The sequence below is a fragment of the Procambarus clarkii genome, chromosome 60 (assembly GCF_040958095.1).
Source record: "Procambarus clarkii isolate CNS0578487 chromosome 60, FALCON_Pclarkii_2.0, whole genome shotgun sequence".
Lineage (NCBI taxonomy): Eukaryota > Metazoa > Arthropoda > Malacostraca > Decapoda > Cambaridae > Procambarus > Procambarus clarkii.
Genome location: NC_091209.1, coordinates 15205401 through 15225557, shown reverse-complemented (window position 1 = coordinate 15225557; position 20157 = coordinate 15205401). Strand labels below are relative to the sequence as shown.

The following is a 20157-nucleotide window of genomic DNA, read 5'->3' as shown; positions in this document are numbered from 1 at the left end:
CAGTCTCTATCTAGAAGACACATCGTGGTCACCTCCAGCAAATGTAAGAGATTTGTCTCTCCGTAAAAAATACAGCTGTTGTCCCTATCCATATATATATATATATATATATATATATATATATATATATATATATATATATATATATATATATATATATATATATATATATATATATATATATATATATGGATAGGGGCCCTGAAGAAAATGTACATATGCTCCATATATACATTACCACCCCCCGGGTCGTCATCGACTATATATATATATATATATATATATATATATATATATATATATATATATATATATATATATATATATATATATATATATATATATATATATATATATATATATATATATATATATATATATATATATAGTCAAGCAGCCCACTTAACCTGTTGAGGCAGAGGCCGAGAAAACGTCAATCACTGCTTTAAGTTTTGCTACGTCGTATTTCGGTCGATTATGTAAAAAAGTGATGTATTAGGTGAGCGAACAGTTGGACAGTCAATTTTCTATGTCCAACAATTTGATTCATAACACGAATCAATTATATATGTTAAATGTAGTTTTCTACATTCAACATATATAACTGATTCGTTATATTACCAAGAGCAACAACCACAGCCCTAGCTACCAGAGGAGTGGTCAACCCACAGGTCAACCAGGATAGGGCTTAATTACAGCCTAACCTCCAAAGATATCACCCACGGCTAGGTGAGGATAGGTTGGTTACGTTACACCATAGGTTTGACGTTTACAAATTAGCGATGACGTCTAACTACAATTCTTGGGGCATCCCTTTTTGGAGGCGTGCTAGTGGGACAAATATGACCAAACGCCGTTTTCAGTACTTGGCATATGTTGGGTATAAAAAAGTCGCAATTTCAAACTGCAAATACGTGCAGAGAGCCAGAATTTGGCTCCAAAATATGGCTCAGGCCTCGAAATTGGGATGTTCGGGATATTCTGAAAATTGCAAGGGGGATTGGGACAAATGTGGCCAAACGCCGCTTTCAGTAAGACAGCCCTTAACTCCACGCCCTCACTCTGTAAGTTCTCTTCTGTACTCTTGTCTAGAATCTCTAGATGGATCATGTCCTTAAAAGTCGCCGAGGATGGCCTGCGGGCCTGCGGGCTGCTCTAAGCAACAGCCTAGTGGACAAGTCAAGCCTGGCCTCAGGCTGGACTTGGGGAGTAGGACAACTCCCAGAACTCCATCAAGCAGGTAGGAGCAAGCAGGAGGGTGAGCAGAAGGTTCAGTCCAGGTGTCAGCCTTCAGTAGTGAGCCCAGATTTGTTTAGTCAGCTGTGTCTCCAACACATTATGCTGCGTCAGATGTGTTACTTTGCGGGGTATTCATGCCCGTGCCACCTCCTGGTTGGCTTCATCTTAATCAATCAATCAGATGTGTCATCGGTCTCTTGGTTCCGTGTAACACACACACACACGGGACCAAAGGCGAGAGGCGGGACCAAAGAGCCAAAGCTCAACCCGCGCAAGCACAACTAGGTGAGTATAACTAGGTGAATACACACTAACTCATTCACATAATCTTGTCCAATTACTTGGGCTGGACGGTAGAGCGACGGTCGCGCTTCATGCAGGTCGGCGTTCAATCCCCGACCGTCAAAGTGGTTGGGCACCATTCCTCTCCCCCCGTCCCATCCCAAAACCTTATCCTGACCCCTTACCAGTGCTATATAGTCGTAATGGCCTGGCGCTTTCCCTTGATAATTCCTTCCTTCCTTCCTTCTGGTCACTGAAGCAACAGTGACCAAAGTCAAGAAGTAACTGCAGGCACTGCACGTGACAAGAGCCGCGCGACCAGACAGAATATCGCCATGGATACTAAAAGAGTCACCTGAAGCGTTGTGCAGCCCACTTGCTATAATATTTAATTCCTCTCTAACAAACAGGAGAACTTCCTGCCAGTTGGAAAATGGCTAATGTGGTGCTAATGACACAAACCGTTAAACTGGTTATCACTAACAAGTACCCCGCCCCCCTTGTAAGAGTAACTAATCCGTCCCAACCTGCAAGCACACGTAGGTGAAAGTAGAGAGGCAGAGAGGCAGGGGTGTGTGGATGAGCCGCCAGAGAGGCAGGTGTGTGGATGAGCCGCCAGAGAGGCAGGTGTGTGTGGATGAGCCACCAGAGGCAGGTGTGTGGATGAGCCGCCAGAGAGGCAGGGGTGTGTGGATGAGCCGCCACCAGAGAGGCAGGGGTGTGTGGATGAGCCACCACCAGAGAGGCAGGGGTGTGTGGATGAGCCGCCAGAGAGGCAGGGGTGTGTGGATGATCCACCACCAGAGAGGCAGGGGTGTGTGGATGATCCACCACCAGAGAGGCAGGGGTGTGTGGATGATCCACCACCAGAGAGGCAGGGGTGTGTGGATGAGCCGCCACCAGAGAGGTAGGGGTGCGTGGATGAGCCGCCTGCTCCTGATTTATGATAAGAACCCAAAATCCAGAAAAGCCATCAGGCGAGGTGTGAGACAACGCCCATGGCCGCCACTCTTGGCGGGACTGATGACGAGCGTCCGCCCAACCCTCCCGCCCTCCCTCCGGCGCTCTCTCCCATAATTTCAAGCGACTTTTACAAACTTTTGCCTCCAATACATATCAGTTTCCCCGTATCAACAGGACAATGAGGCTATTCCAGCTCATAATGGGTCAAATTTGTGGCTGGTGGTAGTGGTGCGCGGGGTGGAGTGCGCAGGTGTCCCAGAGCGGCGGCGGTGTCCGAGCGCTGGCCCACAACTGGCTTCACTCGAGCACTTTATTTATTGTTTACGTCGCTAATGAGGGTGTCGTCGGGTCATGAAAGGTGCCGCTGAGATCACCTGACGGAGGAGAGGCTGGAGGTGCTGGCCCTGGGCACATGCCTGCACCTTGGGGGGGGGGGATACTTCCACTCTCTTAACTCAAGAGATTATATCCTCAGCCTGTCCTTCAAGCTAGCAAACATGGAGAGGATTATTTTGCTCTTTATTTTATTTTTAGTCTAGTTCATTATTATACATGCAGTACAATCCTGTGAGCGGCAGTGGTGCTCATACCCATCCTGTGAGAGGCAGTGGCGCCCATGCCCATCCTGTGAGCGGCAGTGGTGCTCATACCCATCCTGTGAGAGGCAGTGGTGCCCATGCCCATCCTGTGAGCGGCAGTGGTGCCCATACCCATCCTGTGAGCGGCAGTGGTGCCCATACCCATCTCTTTACCTATAAAATATAATATCTGACTGCTTGAAGTTGGAGACCAGACGCTTCGGGGTTAGCCTCATCGAAATTTTGCACAGTGATTGATGTGGGATGCATGCTCAACATGGTCGGTTTGGGGGAGGGGGGAGTGGGGCAGTATCACTGAAATGAGAACCATGTGACATGGTGCCAGAACGAGCCCCCATGATGACATCTCTCGCATGCTGGCTTGACTAATTTTTCTTACCATATCATAAAACATCATATCCTGAGCATGGCAAAACTTAAACAATAATTTGGATAACAGTTTTTTTCCACGATGAGGGAGGGGTGGAAGAAGGGGAGGTGTGAAGAATGGAGGTATATTGACTTTCTGGAGAACATCACTACATCAGTCAGAGGTCACGACCTCTCCGTAGGGTGCAGTCGCACCTCCACAGATGTCCAGTATCAGCTCTTGATACTGGTAATGGCTCCAAAGGGCCATGCACCACTTACGGGCTATTCATGCCCGTGCCACCTTTTGGGTGGCTTAATCTTCATCAATCAATCAATCACTCCATCAGCGATCATTCCTAGGCTGACTAGCAGCTGGAACTGGTTCCCTCAACGCATGAAATGAAGTCAACTCACCTTATGAAGGCTCTGGCACACAGTTAGTCATCCTGTCATTATATGATAGTGACTTAGCAACAGAGTTTGATCATTCCTAAAAGTTACAGATAATAAACTCATCGAATAAATTGGAGTTTTTAGGGACAGGTTTCAGATGAGCTGACGTAGGATAACAGCTCTTGCGTGCAGTTTCACTGGGAACATCAAAAACATTCATAATGAACTAGTTAAAAATATATAAGTACTAGCTTTTTATATATATTATATATATATATATATATATATATATATATATATATATATATATATATATATATATATATATATATATATATATATATATATATATATATATATATAACTAATTCGGCATTACGAGAGCCCGTAATACAGACAGCAACAAAAGAGACAGAACTAAGCTAGACGCCAGAGAGACAGACTGGGGGGCAAAAACTAACGAGACGTGGGGACGACAACACGACAACAAGACCCATGATACACCATGAAGACCCCACGACCCGAGGCACGACACTTCTACCCTCGATAGTGACGACAGCTGACGACCACAGCACGACAGGAGGAACGACGAGGCGTAAGGACGACTGTGAATATAACCACGCCAGCGACCATTACGCTAAAGAACTACAACGCCACGACTGTGGGGACGCCGACGGAGGTGTGTGACAGTGAGGAAACAACACAGAAAAGAAATGCATCTCAATACACACACACACACACACACACACACACACACACACACACACACACACACACACACACACACACACACACACACACACACACACACACACACACCTACCTAGGGGTCTGGTAACTGAACGGACAGCGCTCAGGACTCGTAATTCTGAGGCCCGGGTTCGATTTCCTGGTCCAGGCAGAAACAAAAGGGCAAATTTTCTTTCACCCTGATGCCCATGTTACCTAGCAGTAAATAGTTATCTGGGAGTTAGACAGCTGTTACGGAGCTGCTTCCAGGGGTGTGTGTATGTGTGTGGGGATATATATATATATATATATATATATATATATATATATATATATATATATATATATATATATATATATATATATATAAAATTAGTAGTTAGTTACAGTTGACTGACAGTTGAGAGGCGGGCCGAAAGAGCAGAGCTCAACCCCCGCAAGAACAACTAGGTGAATACACACACACACACATACAAACTAATTCGTCTAAGTATATATATCGAGGAGGTTGTTGGTAAGAAAATTATTGATATGAAGAAGATAGACACGAGGACTCAAGCCATGGGAGCTCATCAAGTCCCTCCCCGTCTCACCAGATGCTGAGAGATGTCTGCCTGTCTGCGCCTGTCTTGTCTCCACATTAACCATCCCACAACAGCTACATGAATATGACTGCTGACTGAAATCGATGCCAGAATAAGTTCTTAACCTCTGTCTCTCTCGGTGAGAGAGAGAGGTTAAGAACTTACTGCCATCCTGTAAGACTCGGGGAGGGTGCCATCTCTGTAAGATCCGTTACAGGAAGTTCTGCCAGACTGCCTTGGCAGCTTGACAAGGGTACACGACCCCATTTTTTACACTGCTTGATCAAGTTGGTTCCTCTCGCAGCCTCATCTAAAGCCCTCAAGCAATCCGGTTGGCAGAGCCCCATTACAGTAGCACCCCCCCCTCTCCCCCATTCGGAAACAACAGTAATTCAAGCCCCAAAATCTACGCTTTGTACTTAGAAAGCACCTGGATGAGGTTGCGGTAGTTCTTCTACTCCCCCAAGCCCGGCCCGGGGCCAGGCTTTGCAGTATAGCTCTGTGCCTGGATGCCACAATCCCCCACTGAATACAGGTGTATTTGTGGCGAGGCAGCAGATAGATAGATGATAGATGAAAGACAGACAGATAGATGAAAGATATGGAGAACATGGCCATCTCTGCCAAAGCAAAGGAGACTGGCACTCAAGGCATCTTCTTGAGGTTATCTTGAGATGATTTCGGGGCTTTTTAGTGTCCCCGCGGCCCGGTCCTCGACCAGGCCTCCACCCCCAGGAAGCAGCCCGTGACAGCTGACTAACACCCAGGTACCTATTTTACTGCTAGGTAACAGAAATTGAAATTGAAATAAGTTTATTGAGGTAAAATACACACAAAGGGATGAGGTAGCTCAAGCTATTCTCAACCCATTCAGTACAACGTGTTAATACATACATAGACACACATCACAAATAAACATATTACTCTAGGTAACAGGGGCATAGGATGAAAGAAACTCTGCCCATTGTTTCTCGCCGGCGCCTGGGATCGAACCCAGGACCACAGAATCACAAGTTTAGCGTGCTGTCCGCTTGGCCGACCGGCTCCCTCGCTCGGCCGACCGGCTCCCTCGCTCGGCCGACCGGCTCCTTCTCTAACCTCCCACAATTCCGCTCATCACCTACAGAGAACTACAACTCATCCCCATGAAAGAACAGCAGGAAGTTGGTGCGGGACGACACATGCATATTCACCCTGGAATACAACAATACTGACTTCAGCTTTCAGGTGGGGCTGTAACCCCTCAAGATATCAGGTCCACCAGGTTCAGAAAGAGGATCAGTACAATTTTCTCCCCATTCATTCGGCAACCCTTCAGCGCCTGGAGCACACGTCCAGAAGATACTGATCAACCTGATCAACCGCGTCCAACAGCCTGGTTGACCAGTCCAGCAACCAGGAGGCCTGGTTGAAGACCGGGCCGCGGGGACGCTAAGCCCCAAAATCATCGCAGGGTAACGGCTTCACGAGTTTTCTCAATGATCTAATTTCATTAATAATAATAATAATAATAATAATAATAATAATAATAATAATAATAATAAACATGTACGATGATGACAAGTGAAGGATAAATAAAAACATGGTTTAATGTCTTTCCTACAAACCTTTCCTGCAGGACCTGCCCGAATGTAAACAAACTACCGCACGCCACTGACCCGCATACTACTATTGGCTGGCCCGTCTTCCCGCTCTCGTACGCTGGAAGAGGTGTTAACGAACATCATCATAATTAAACTGGCAATTTTTACGTCGCGCATTGTCCCAAAAATTATAATTCATGTTTGGCTAATGTGTTTGTTTTGTTCTGTCAATGTTTTAATGGCACAGCAACGACAACATGCATTTACTTTCATTGTTGTTATGTTTTAGAGAAAAGACGTTGTTGAGATAAATGGAAATGTCTTTAAAGATTTGTTATTTTTTCCTTCTGTTAACGGTGTGTATTTACTATTTGTATCTAGAGAATCGAGCTATTAGCTCTTGGATCCTGTCTTTCAAACAAATTTATTTGTTATTTTTATGTAATTGTAATTATATCTACTATATATATTTCTCTCTCTCTCTCTCTCTCTCTCTCTCTCTCTCTCTCTCTCTCTCTCTCTCTCTCTCTCTCTCTCTCTCTCTCTCTCTCTCTCTCTCTCTCTCTCACACACACACACACACACAGGAAGCAGCCCGTAGCAGCTATCTAACTCCCAGGTACCCATTTACTCCTAGGTGAACAGGCGCAACAGGGTGAAAAAAACTCAGACCATTTGTTTCCGCCTCTGCCGGGGATCGAACCTGGGCCCTTAGGACTACGACCCAAGAGCGCTCTCCACTTACCCGCGAGGCCCCTCTGTGTGAGAGTGTGTGTGTGTGTGTGTGTGTGTGTGTGTGTGTGTGTGTGTGTGTGTGTGTGTGTGTGTGTGTGTGTGTGTGTGTGTGTGTGTGTGCTTGGGAGTGCCAAGAAGGTGTGTGGGGTGCCAAACAGGTGTCTGTGGGTGCCAAGCAGGCACCACTCCTGAACCCCGACTTCCTATGACCAACCGCGACCACAGACCAGTCACCCTGCAAAGTTTGGTGAGACTAACCTCTAGCTTCTAGCCCCCAGAGCCTCAAACACACAAACAAGCATTAAGCGCTTACGAAAAAAAATCCTGACTCTGACCAATATCAAATTTATCATGCTCCTGTAGTTTAAATTATTCTGAACCCCAAACTCTCAGAATTTCGACCAAAAAATCAACAATCCTTACAATCCCGTGCTCACTGAGCGGGATTGTTCCATTAAACTTTATTATGCTAATAATTTAGCACTTCGTGAATACAATTTACACGTTGCTTATAAATTGCAGAAGTTTCCTATAATAGTTTCCCAGTGAAACTGTTTTTTGTTGAAGTTCTTTGAGTAATTTTATTTTAGGTCATTAATGACTGTGTGTGCACTCGTCTGAATATACCTGCAGGGTCAAGCTTCGCCTCTTGGTCCCGTCACCTTTTCCATGCGTCAAATGCACTGACTTCCTGTGTGTCTCTTATCATGTTTAATATTGTAACTGTGAATGGAGCTTACATTCTACGTCCTCCCGGCTAGATTATTCCGTTTTCTTCTCTCTGACACTAAAGGAATATTTTATCTCATGTTGTCTGACTTATCTATCTCAAGCCTCCGTGTGTGTGTGTGTGTGTGTGTGTGTGTGTGTGTGTGTGTGTGTGTGTGTGTGTGTGTGTGTGTGTGTGTGTGTGTGTGTGTGTGTACTCACCTAGTTGTACTCACCTAGTTGTGTTTGCGGGGGTTGAGCTCTGGCTCTTTGGTCCCGCCTCTCAACCGTCAATCAACAGGTGTACAGATTCCTGAGCCTATCGGGCTCTGTCATATCTACACTTGAAACTGTGTATGGAGTCAGCCTCCACCACATCACCCCCTAATGCATTCCATTTGTCAACCACTCTGACACTAAAAAAGTTCTTTCTAATATCTCTGTGGCTCATTTGGGCACTCAGTTTCCACCTGTGTCCCCTTGTGCGTGTTCCCCTTGTGTTAAATAGACTGTCTTTATCTACCCTATCAATCCCCTTCAGAATCTTGAATGTGGTGATCATGTCCCCCCTAACTCTTCTGTCTTCCAGCGAAGTGAGGTTTAATTCCCGTAGTCTCTCCTCGTAGCTCATACCTCTCAGCTCGGGTACTAGTCTGGTGGCAAACCTTTGAACCTTTTCCAGTTTAGTCTTATCCTTGACTAGATATGGACTCCATGCTGGGGCTGCATACTCCAGGATTGGCCTGACATATGTGGTATACAAAGTTCTGAATGATTCTTTACACAAGTTTCTGAATGCCGTTCGTATGTTGGCCAGCCTGGCATATGCCGCTGATGTTATCCGCTTGATATGTGCTGCAGGAGACAGGTCTGGCGTGATATCAACCCCCAAGTCTTTTTCCTTCTCTGACTCCTGAAGAATTTCCTCTCCCAGATGATACCTTGTATCTGGCCTCCTGCTCCCTACACCTATCTTCATTACATTACATTTGGTTGGGTTAAACTCTAACAACCATTTGTTCGACCATTCCTTCAGCTTGTCTAGGTCTTCTTGAAGCCTCAAACAGTCCTCTTCTGTTTTAATCCTTCTCATAATTTTAGCATCGTCCGCAAACATTGAGAGAAATGAATCGATACCCTCCGGGAGATCATTTACATATATCAGAAACAAGATAGGACCGAGTACAGAGCCCTGTGGGACTCCACTGGTGACTTCACGCCAATCGGAGGTCTCACCCCTCACCGTAACTCTCTGCTTCCTATTGCTTAGATACTCCCTTATCCACTGGAGCACCTTACCAGCTACACCTGCCTGTCTCTCCAGCTTATGTACCAGCCTCTTATGCGGTACTGTAACTGTGTGTGTGTGTGTGTGTGTGTGTGTGTGTGTGTGTGTGTGTGTGTGTGTGTGTGTGTGTGTGTGTGTGTGTGTGTGTGTGTGTGTGTGTGTGTCCACACACTACAAACAGAACCAAACTATAAAATTGCATTACGACAAAAAATCGTAATTAAAATCAAACAATGCCAAATTACAAAGAGGCATTTAGGTTACTGACCAAGAGTCACGCCGCATGCCCCAGAATGCCCCCCCCCCACCCTCCCCCAAGCGCACGCGCACACACACACACACACACACACACACACACACACACACACACACACACACACACACACACACACACACACACACACACACACACCAGCAGGAGTGAGCTATAAAACGCTTGCCGTGGCTGGAACTCTCCAAGAATGCCGAGGAAGTGTTTAAAATGTGCGGTATCCCGTAATTGGCGGCTGGTCCGTGGGTGGGGTGGTAGTGGAGTGGACGGAAGGTGTTCTGTTTAGTGGTGGTAGTGGTGGTGGTGGTTGTGGTGGTGGTGGTGATGGTGGCTGTGGTGGTGGTGGTGGTGGTGGTGGTGATGGTGGTAGGGGTGATGATGATGGTGGTGGTGGTGGTGGTGGTGATGGTGGTGGTGGTGGTGGTGGTGAAGGTGGTAGGGGTGGTGATGATGGTGGCTGTGGTGGTGGTGGTGATGGTGATGGTGGTGGTGGTGGTGAAGGTGGTAGGGGTGGTGGTGGTGGCTGTGGTGGTGGTGGTGGTGGTGGTGGTGGTGGTGGTGGTGGTGGTGATTTGTTTTTGTCTGCTCTTTTATTCTCCACCACAGACGTGTTGAGACATATATACAAGACCAAGAGACGTATATAGAGTGTGTGGTGGTGTCGTCCACAGCCAGGGCGAGAGGTGTGTTACGGGAAGGTATAGTGGAGTGAGGTATTGACCACTCCGCCACACAAGGTGCTGCTCCACCTTCTCAATGATAACCACATTACAATATATATATATATATATCCGTGTGTCCCCTTAAAGACATTCTACAAGATATCTTCTCTTATAGTTGTGGTGGTGATGGTGGTGATGGTGGTGGTGCTGGTGGTGGTGGCGACAGTTGTGGTGGTGAATATATGGGACAAATTCTTACCTATCAGGAACCGGGGAAACGTGAGGTTCAGATCTGAGCACCTCACCATCTACAACCCGTGTTGTACCTGTTGGGTTATAATTTAACTGTTCTGGCGTTCGAACTCTGTCGAGTCTGGCCTTAAACTTGTGCCTGGAGGTGGCTTTCACAACTTCCTCTTATCAGGGCATTCCACTTGCTGACCCCCCGTGTAGGCAAGTGGGTGTGGACGCTCCGGACGACCACAACTCTCACACAAAACAGGTTGTGCACACTAGGGAAGGTGTAGACAGGAGCTGTGAGAGTACTAACCAACCAGGGAAGAGTCATCAAGTTTCTGTGGATCCTCTCCCATGTTGGAATATGTGGGAATGAACGAGCAGATGTGCTGGCTGCTGAAGGCGCTGAAGGAGACCATATTGAATACTTCATATCCATGACTCTACTACAAATTAGAGGCATTGTCAGGCAACATCACCGTGACAAGGTAACTGAGGAAAGGAGGATAGAAGCACAAACCAGTGAATCTGTACGATGGTACAACATGATTGCAGCTGGCAATCCCAATCATTATGGACGAAGAGGAGGAGGACGAGGGAGAGAATCAGTAATAGCGAGAATCCGTTTTGGATACAAATATCCATGGAGATTCGGAATGGAAACAACAGTTGATCAGCGAAGTTGCAGAATCTGTGGTAAGAGTGACGGACACCGCCTTGACCACTATCTACTTGAATGTGAACACCTGAGAGACATTAGAAATATGTGTAGAATAATAAACCCCACATTGTTTGAGTTAGGAAAACACTATTTGTCAAATATTGATGCTGTTCTTAAAAGATTTCCCCATTTTGCACCCGCAAGATAACGTAAGATTTTAAGGGTTGACAGATGTTAATCTTCTTGTTTGAGGAGCTGTTCACTTGATACAGTTAAGCAAGTCCCAGCTGTGTCTGGGTACAAGTGACAGGATGAACAACCCATCGGGTTTTCTTCCTATTGGGGAGTGTTGTACATGCTGCTATGGCGGTATGTCCACTCACAATATGAGTGGCGCTGCCCAATACTGTCACTATGGCGGTGTGTCCACTCACAAGATGAGTGGCGCTGCCCAATACTGTCACTATGGCGGTGTGTTCACTCACAGAATGAGTGGCGCTGCCCAATACTGTCACTATGACGGTGTGTCCACTCACAGGATGAGTGGCACTGCCCAATACTGTCACTATGGCGGTGTGTTCACTCACAAGATGAGTGGCGCTGCCCAATACTGTCACTATGGCGGTGTGTTCACTCACAGGATGAGTGGCGCTGGCCAATACTGTCACTATGGCGGTGTGTCCACTCACAAGATGAGTGACGCTGCCCAATACTGTCACTATGGCGGTGTGTCCACTCACAGGATGAGTGGCGCTGCCCAATACTGTCACTATGGCGGTGTGTCCACTCGCAGGATGAGTGGCGCTGCCCAATACTGTCACTATGGCGGTGTGTCCACTCACAAGATGAGTGGCGCTGCCCAATACTGTCACTATGGCGGTGTGTCCACTCACAAGATGAGTGGCGCTGCCCAATACTGTCACTATGGCGGTGTGTCCACTCACAAGATGAGTGGCGCTGCCCAATACTGTCACTATGGCGGTGTGTCCACTCACAAGATGAGTGACGCTGCCCAATAAACTCGAACCCTCGGGGCAAAATTTAAAACAAGGATGCGACATCGCACTCACATAATTGTGCTTGCAGGGGACGGCAGGGCTTCGGCTCTTTGGTCCCGCCTCTCAACTTTCATTCAACTGGTGGTAGAGAGGCCGGAATTATTAAGCACTTACACAGCTACTTTAGCAAACTTTATCCTTCTGATCACGTTCTTTGCCGCCACTTGCGAAGCCTGTATATCTTCAGACAATCATGGCGGCTTTCCTGACATATATTAAACCGTTTATGAGTTACCAGACACAACGAGATTGTCTATAACAATAATCACCTTGGATTGTGGTGTTTTGAAACTAGTGAACTGTTTAATATATGTAAATAAATCTGCCATGCAAATTGAAGGATGTATATATATATATATATATATATATATATATATATATATATATATATATATATATATATATATATATATATATATATATATATATATATATATATATTATCTACTAATCATTTCAACTATCGGAAGCCAATGACTGGTAGAATCGATGTGTTTTCATAACTTTTTTTTTGTAATTACTAAAGGCAGTTCACACAAAAAGTTGTCACTTATTGTAGAAATTGTTGGTCTTAATATTGGATAATTGACGAATCTGCTTCTCTCCCCTCTCTCCCTCCCTCCCTCCCTCTCTCCCTTCCTCTCTCCCTCTCTTACTCCCTCCCTCCCTCCCTCCCTCTCCCTCCTCCCCAGCATTAAATCACCAGGTGGTGGAGCACCCCCAAGATGGTCCAGTACCCCGTGGCGTGGGGTCACGGGGGGTCATGTCAACATGTCCTAATTAATATAGAACCCCGGCCGCCATCCCCGTGGCCACTTACAGCCTCTGTGTGGCCACCTACAGGGTCTGTGTGGCCACTTATAGGGTCTGTGGCCACCTACAGGGTCTGTGTGGCCACTTATAGGGTCTGTGTGGCCACCTACAGGGTCTGTGTGGCCACTTATAGGGTCTGTGGCCACCTACAGGGTCTGTGTGGCCACTTATAGGGTCTGTGTGGCCACCTACAGGGTTTGTGTGGCCACTTACAGGGTCTGTGGCCACCTACAGGGTCTGTGTGGCCACCTACAGGGTCTGTGTGGCCACCTACAGGGTCTGTGTGGCCACCTACAGGGTCTGTGTGGCCACTTACAGGGTCTGTGTGGCCACCTACAGGCTGTGTGGCCACCTACAGGCTGTGTGGCCACCTACAGGCTCTGTGTGGCCACCTACAGGCTGTGTGGCCACCTACAGGGTCTGTGTGGCCACCTACAGGGTCTGTGTGGCCACTTACAGGGTCTGTGTGGCCACCTACAGGGTCTGTGTGGCCACTTACAGGGTCTGTGTGGCCACCTACAGGGTCTGTGTGGCCACCTACAGGGTCTGTGTGGCCACCTACAGGGTCTGTGTGGCCACCTACAGGGTCTGTGTGGCCACCTACAGGGTCTGTGTGGCCACTTACAGGGTCTGTGTGGCCACTTACAGGGTCTGTGTGGCCACTTACAGGGTCTGTGTGGCCACCTACAGGGTCTGTGTGGCCACCTACAGGGTCTGTGTGGCCACTTACAGGGTCTGTGTGGCCACCTACAGGGTCTGTGTGGCCACCTACAGGGTCTGTGTGGCCACCTACAGGGTCTGTGTGGCCACCTACAGGGTGTGTGGCCACCTACAGGGTGTGTGGCCACCTACAGGGTGTGTGGCCACCTACAGGGTCTGTGTGGCCACCTACAGGGTCTGTGTGGCCACCTACAGGGTCTGTGTGGCCACCTACAGGGTGTGTGGCCACCTACAGGGTGTGTGGCCACCTACAGGGTGTGTGGCCACCTACAGGGTCTGTGTGGCCACCTACAGGGTCTGTGTGGCCACCTACAGGGTCTGTGTGGCCACCTACAGGGTCTGTGTGGCCACTTACAGGGTCTGTGTGGCCACCTACAGGGTCTGTGTGGCCACCTACAGGGTCTGTGTGGCCACCTACAGGGTGTGTGGCCACCTACAGGATCTGTGTGGCCACCTACAGGGTCTGTGTGGCCACCTACAGGGTCTGTGTGGCCACCTACAGGCTGTGTAGCCACCTACAGGCTGTGTGGCCACCTACAGGCTGTGTAGCCACCTACACGCTCCCTGTGGCCACCTACAGGCTGTGTGGCCACCTACAGGCTCCCTGTGGCCACCTACAGGGTTTGTGTGGCCACCTACAGGCTCTGTGTGGCCACCTACAGGCTGTGTGGCCACCTACAGGCTGTGTAGCCACCTACAGGCTCCCTGTGGCCACCTACAGGCTGTGTGGCCACCTACAGGCCCCCTGTGGCCACCTACAGGGTCTGTGTGGCCACCTACAGGTTCCCTATGGCCACCTACAGGCTGTGTGGCCACCTACAGGGTCTGTGTGGCCACCTACAGGGTCTGTGTGGCCACCTACAGGTTCCCTATGGCCACCTACAGGCTGTGTGGCCACCTACAGGCTGTGTGGCCACCTACAGGCTGTGTGGCCACCTACAGGTTCCTATGGCCACCTACAGGCTGTGTGGCCACCTACAGGCTGTGTGGCCACCTACAGGCTCTGTGTGGCCACCTGCAGGCTGTGTGGCCAAAAAAAAAAACTCCATTCTCACTTATCAAATGCCTTTGCAAAGTCTGTGTATGCAACATGTGCATTTGGTTTTCCTTCTAATGTTTCCGTGATGTGGTCATAGTGGTTGGGTGACTGTGAAAGGCAGCAGGATCTTCCCGCTCTAAATCCTCGTTGACCTGGATTCTAAAGTTCGCTGTTCTCCATAAAGCTGGAGATTTGATTCCTGATCACTCTTAATAAAAGGTTAATTATGTGTGATGTTAGTGCGACCGGTCTCTAGTTCTTGGCCAAGGCTTTACTACCTCCCTTGTGTAGTCAACCTGTCTGGTTAAGCAATGCTGATTTAAGTGCTTCTGGCACCTCTCCACTAAGCAGTTACGCAAGCACTTACGAACATGTACATCTTTCCTCAATCTTTGACGGCTTTGGTTACATTTATTAAACAGTTTACAAGCATGAAAACTTGCCAATCAACTGTTGTTATTGTTATAAACACCCTCCTGGTGCTCTGGAGCGGTTTAATAACTGTAAACAAAGTCGCCAAAGATTGTGAAAAGATGTACAGGTTCGTAAGTGTTCGGGTAACTTCTTCGTGAATCTAGCCTCTGTATCCAAGCTTTTTCTCCCTAACACTGAACAGGAAAAGTTTGAGATACTGGAAAGAGGAATCAATTAACCCATATATACTCTCCCTCCTGCTTCCTCTCACAGCCACAGTTCGGTTAAGTGGTGAGTGTTCGCTAGTGAGTGTCCTCGCTATTACGAACGTCAAGATGCGTTCGATACGGGGGTGTGAGCCAGAGAGTGTTCGCTGTTGAGACGCCACTCGGAGAGACATTTATGTTGGGTAATGTACAGGTTGAGCTGGGCTTCCTCCCTCTAACAAGACGGGACGCCGGGAAATTAAGCGGAATATGGAAATAATTTTTTTGGGGGGAGGGGGTAATTAAGAGTGTTAGGAAGGTTGTGTGTGTGCGTGTGTGTGTGTGTGTGTGTGTGTGTGTGTGTGTGTGTGTGTGTGTGTGTGTGTGTGTGTGTGTGTGTGTGTGAGTGTGTGTGTGTGTGTGTGTGTGTGTGTGTGTGCGTGTGTGTGTGTGTGCGTGTGTGTGTGTGTGTGTGTGTGTGTGTGTGTGTGTGTGTGTGTGTGTGTGTGTGTGTGCGTGTGTGTGTGTGTGTGTGTGTGTGTGTGTGTGTGTGTGTGTGTGTGTGTGTGTGTGTGTGTGTGTGTTTAGTATTGTTTGATTGTGTGTTATGTAATTATTTTACATCATCATATATATATATATATATATATATATATATATATATATATATATATATATATATATATATATATATATATACACATTCCTATATTTATATAATATATATTTATACATGCATGTGTAAATACATTAATAGCTACGCACATTACAACATAAAATACAATACTGCACATACAGTCCCTTACGGTAAACCACACCCCACTTTATAAGGTGACCCCAGACTGTCAACACTTAAGGTGACCCCAGACTGTCAACACTTAAGGTGACCCCAGACTGTCAACACTTAAGGTGACCCCAGACTGTCAACACCTAAGGTGACCCCAGACTGTCAACACCTAAGGTGACCCCAGACTGTCAACACCTAAGGTGACCCCAGACTGTCAACACCTAAGGTGACCCCAGACTGTCAACACCTAAGGTGACCCCAGACTGTCAACACCTAAGGTGACCCCAGACTGTCAACACCTAAGGTGACCCCAGACTGTCAACACCTAAGGTGACCCCAGACTGTCAACACCTAAGGTGACCCCAGACTGTCAACACCTAAGGTGACCCCAGACTGTCAACACCTAGGAGGGAGCTCACACTCTACCTGTCCCCCCCCCCCCCAAAACCACTTTTTCTGATAGCCAGCAGTTGCCTGGTTGACCTCTGACCTCCAGCAGAGCCAATCATGATTCCCTCTCTCTCTCTCTGGAGGGTCGTGAAGCCACGGGGATAACGATGGTACTGAGTAATTGGGGGAGGGGTAGTTGAGTGAATGAAAGGAGGGGGGGCGGGGGGGGGGGTTAGAGGGACATAGATGGGTGGAGGTGGTTGAGTGCAGGGAGGGGGGGTGGGGTTGTGGTTGGGGGGGTGGGGTGGAAAATGTGATAAGGAGGGAGGGAAGAGGGGGAGGGACACACACACACACACACACACACACACACACACACACACACACACACACACACTCACACACACACTCACACACACACACACACACACACACACACACACACACTCACACACACACACACACACACACACACACACACACACACACTCACACACACACACACACACACACACACACTCACACACACACACACACACACACACACACACACACACACACACACACACACACACACACACACACACACACACACACACACACACACACACACACACACACACACACACACACACACACACACACACACACACACACACACACACACACACACACACACACACACACACACACACACACACACACACACACACACAGCCCAAGATACCCGGGGGGCATTACACGCTGAACACAAAATACTTCAAAAGTGCACTTTTATCATGTGTTAACATCAGCCACGCCACTGAGGGAGTCCAGGGAACAGCTGTAGCGGCCGGCCAGCTGGCTCTCTCGCCCGCTTTCGCAATTTGGTAGCTTACCATTCATGAGGACACGCGTTCGAGCCCCGCTCGTGAGTGGAGGGGGGGACAGGGGGGCTGTGGGATGGTAAATTTCGCAATAGTCGTTATTGTCTGTTAGCAGCTGATGCTACTGTTGAATCTGTTCACCTGTGGCTTGTTCCCCGTTGTTTGTTCCTGTTGCTGTTACTTATTAGCCTGTTACAGCAGGCTGTTATGGGTCGTGGTCCTCACTCTCAACATGGTAAACACAACCTGCTTGACCTCAACCTTCATGCACTGGCCAGGGCCCCCAACTGGACCACTGGCCAGGGCCCCCAGCTGGACCACTGGCCAGGGCCCCCAGCTGGACCACTGGCCAGGGCCCCAGCTGGACCACTGGCCAGGGCCCCCAGCTGGACCACTGGCCAGGGCCCCCAGCTGGACCACTGGCCAGGCCCCTGCTGGACCACTGGCCAGGGCCCCCAACTGGACCACTAGCCAGGGCCCCTGCTGGACCACTGGCCAGGGCCCTCAGCTAGACCACTAGCCAGGGCCCCTGCTGGACCACTGGCCAGGCCCCTGCTGGACCACTGGCCAGGGCCCCCAGCTGGACCACTGGCCAGGCCCCCTGCTGGACCACTGGCCAGGGCCCTCAGCTAGACCACTGGCCAGGACCCCCAGCTGGACCACTGGCCAGGGCCCCCAGCTGGACCACTGGCCAGGCCCCTGCTGGACCACTGGCCAGGGCCCCCAACTGGACCACTAGCCAGGGCCCCTGCTGGACCACTGGCCAGGGCCCTCAGCTAGACCACTAGCCAGGGCCCCTGCTGGACCACTGGCCAGGCCCCTGCTGGACCACTGGCCAGGGCCCCCAGCTGGACCACTGGCCAGGCCCCCTGCTGGACCACTGGCCAGGGCCCTCAGCTAGACCACTAGCCAGGGCCCCCAACTGGACCACTGGCCAGGCCCCAACTGGACCACTGGCCAGGCCCCTGCTGGACCACTGGCCAGGGCCCCCAACTGGACCACTGGCCAGGCCCCCAACTGAACCACTGGCCAGGGCCCCCAACTGGACCACTGGCCAGGGCCCCCAGCTGGACCACTGGCCAGGTCCCGAACTGGACCACTGGCCAGGCCCCCAGTTGGACCACTGGCCAGGCCCCCAGCTGGACCACTGGCCAGGGCCCCAGCTGGACCACTGGCCAGGGCCCCAGCTGGACCACTGGCCAAGGCCCCCAACTAGACCACTGGCCAGGCTCCCAACTGGACCACTGGCCAGGGCCCCCAGCTGGACCACTGGCCAGGCCCCCACCTGAACCACGACGTGCAGGTCTGGCCACCGTGCGCCTTATCACAGACTCTTAAAACAAAACACAAGCGAGGGAAGACAAGGTCATACTTGACACAACACTTGAGCTGTATGAGGTCAGGGACCATCGTTACGCACAAGTTGTTAACCTGCGTCGTTCGTCTTGATACGCCGTAGATCTGGGGCAGTGGTGTGATAGTGTGCCTCAGTTGAGGCACAGGCAGAGTCATTATTACCTGTTAGGTTACTACCTTTTCTAAGGAGAGGAGACGAACATGTGTTTCTCAATCTGCTCCGAGGCTACCTAATACTCAGGGCTACCTAGGCTACCTAATACTCAGGGCTACCTAGGCTACCTAATACTCAGGGCTACCTAATACCTAGAGCTACCTAATACCCAGGGCTACGTAGGCTACCTAATACTCAGGGCTACCTAGGCTACCTAATACTCAGGGCTACCTAAAACCCAGGGCTACCTAAGGCTACCTAAAGATGCTCAAAGCTTCCTTAAATTACGTAAATAAAGAGGAAGTACATCACATATTCGCTGACTATAATGTCACTGCTAACTATTTAACGTCAACCCCCAAAAAACATACATAACTTTAATCGGAAACACACTCCTTATATAACGAAACCAGACCCCAGTGGAAGGTGGATGGCGTTTATAAAAGTCAGCAATTTAGGTATATCTCCCTGACTTTCATGGCGTCAACCACTACACCAATTCCGGTTATATTTCGTTATACTTCTTAGTCAAACCGTGTTTTTACCCCGACGTTCAACGTTACAGCCAGCGAATATGTGATATATTTCCTCCTCTTGTTCACGTTCAAACAGCCTTTGAGCATCTTGAAAACATCTTTGGGGTAATTCTGTGGATCGTCTTAATATGTACTTACTAGAGGCACGTTGTGCAAGGGGTGGTAAGGGCCTGGTTAGTGACTTAAACAAGGGGTTCAGTAATTATCACAACATGTCACAACACGGGACAAAGGTTATAAGCTGGAGAAATGCCATTTTAAAACGCGTGGAGGTGCTGGTTTGGGGAAGATGGGGGTTGAGGATAGGTGAAAAGGGGTCTGCCGGCTAGTATTATCGAGACTTAACAGGTTTTAAGGATAGGTTGGATAGGAATAACGGTGAGAGGGTTGTGGATTTAAATAGGATCCGCCTATAATATGGGTTAAAAGAGATGGTGTTGCTCTGTAACCTTTTCTATTACCACCCACAGGATGGGTATGGGGTCCACTACCACCCACAGGATGGGTATGGGGTCCACTACCACTCGCAGGAT

The 20157-nt window shown here is 48.9% G+C and overlaps 1 protein-coding gene across 3 annotated transcripts in view; it reads right to left on the bottom strand.

The window, feature by feature from the left end:
- Positions 1 to 20157, bottom strand: part of LOC123766794 (transcription factor GATA-4) — a 237973-nt gene that overhangs the window by 64628 nt on the left and 153188 nt on the right. The gene's annotated exons all lie outside the window — the stretch shown is intronic.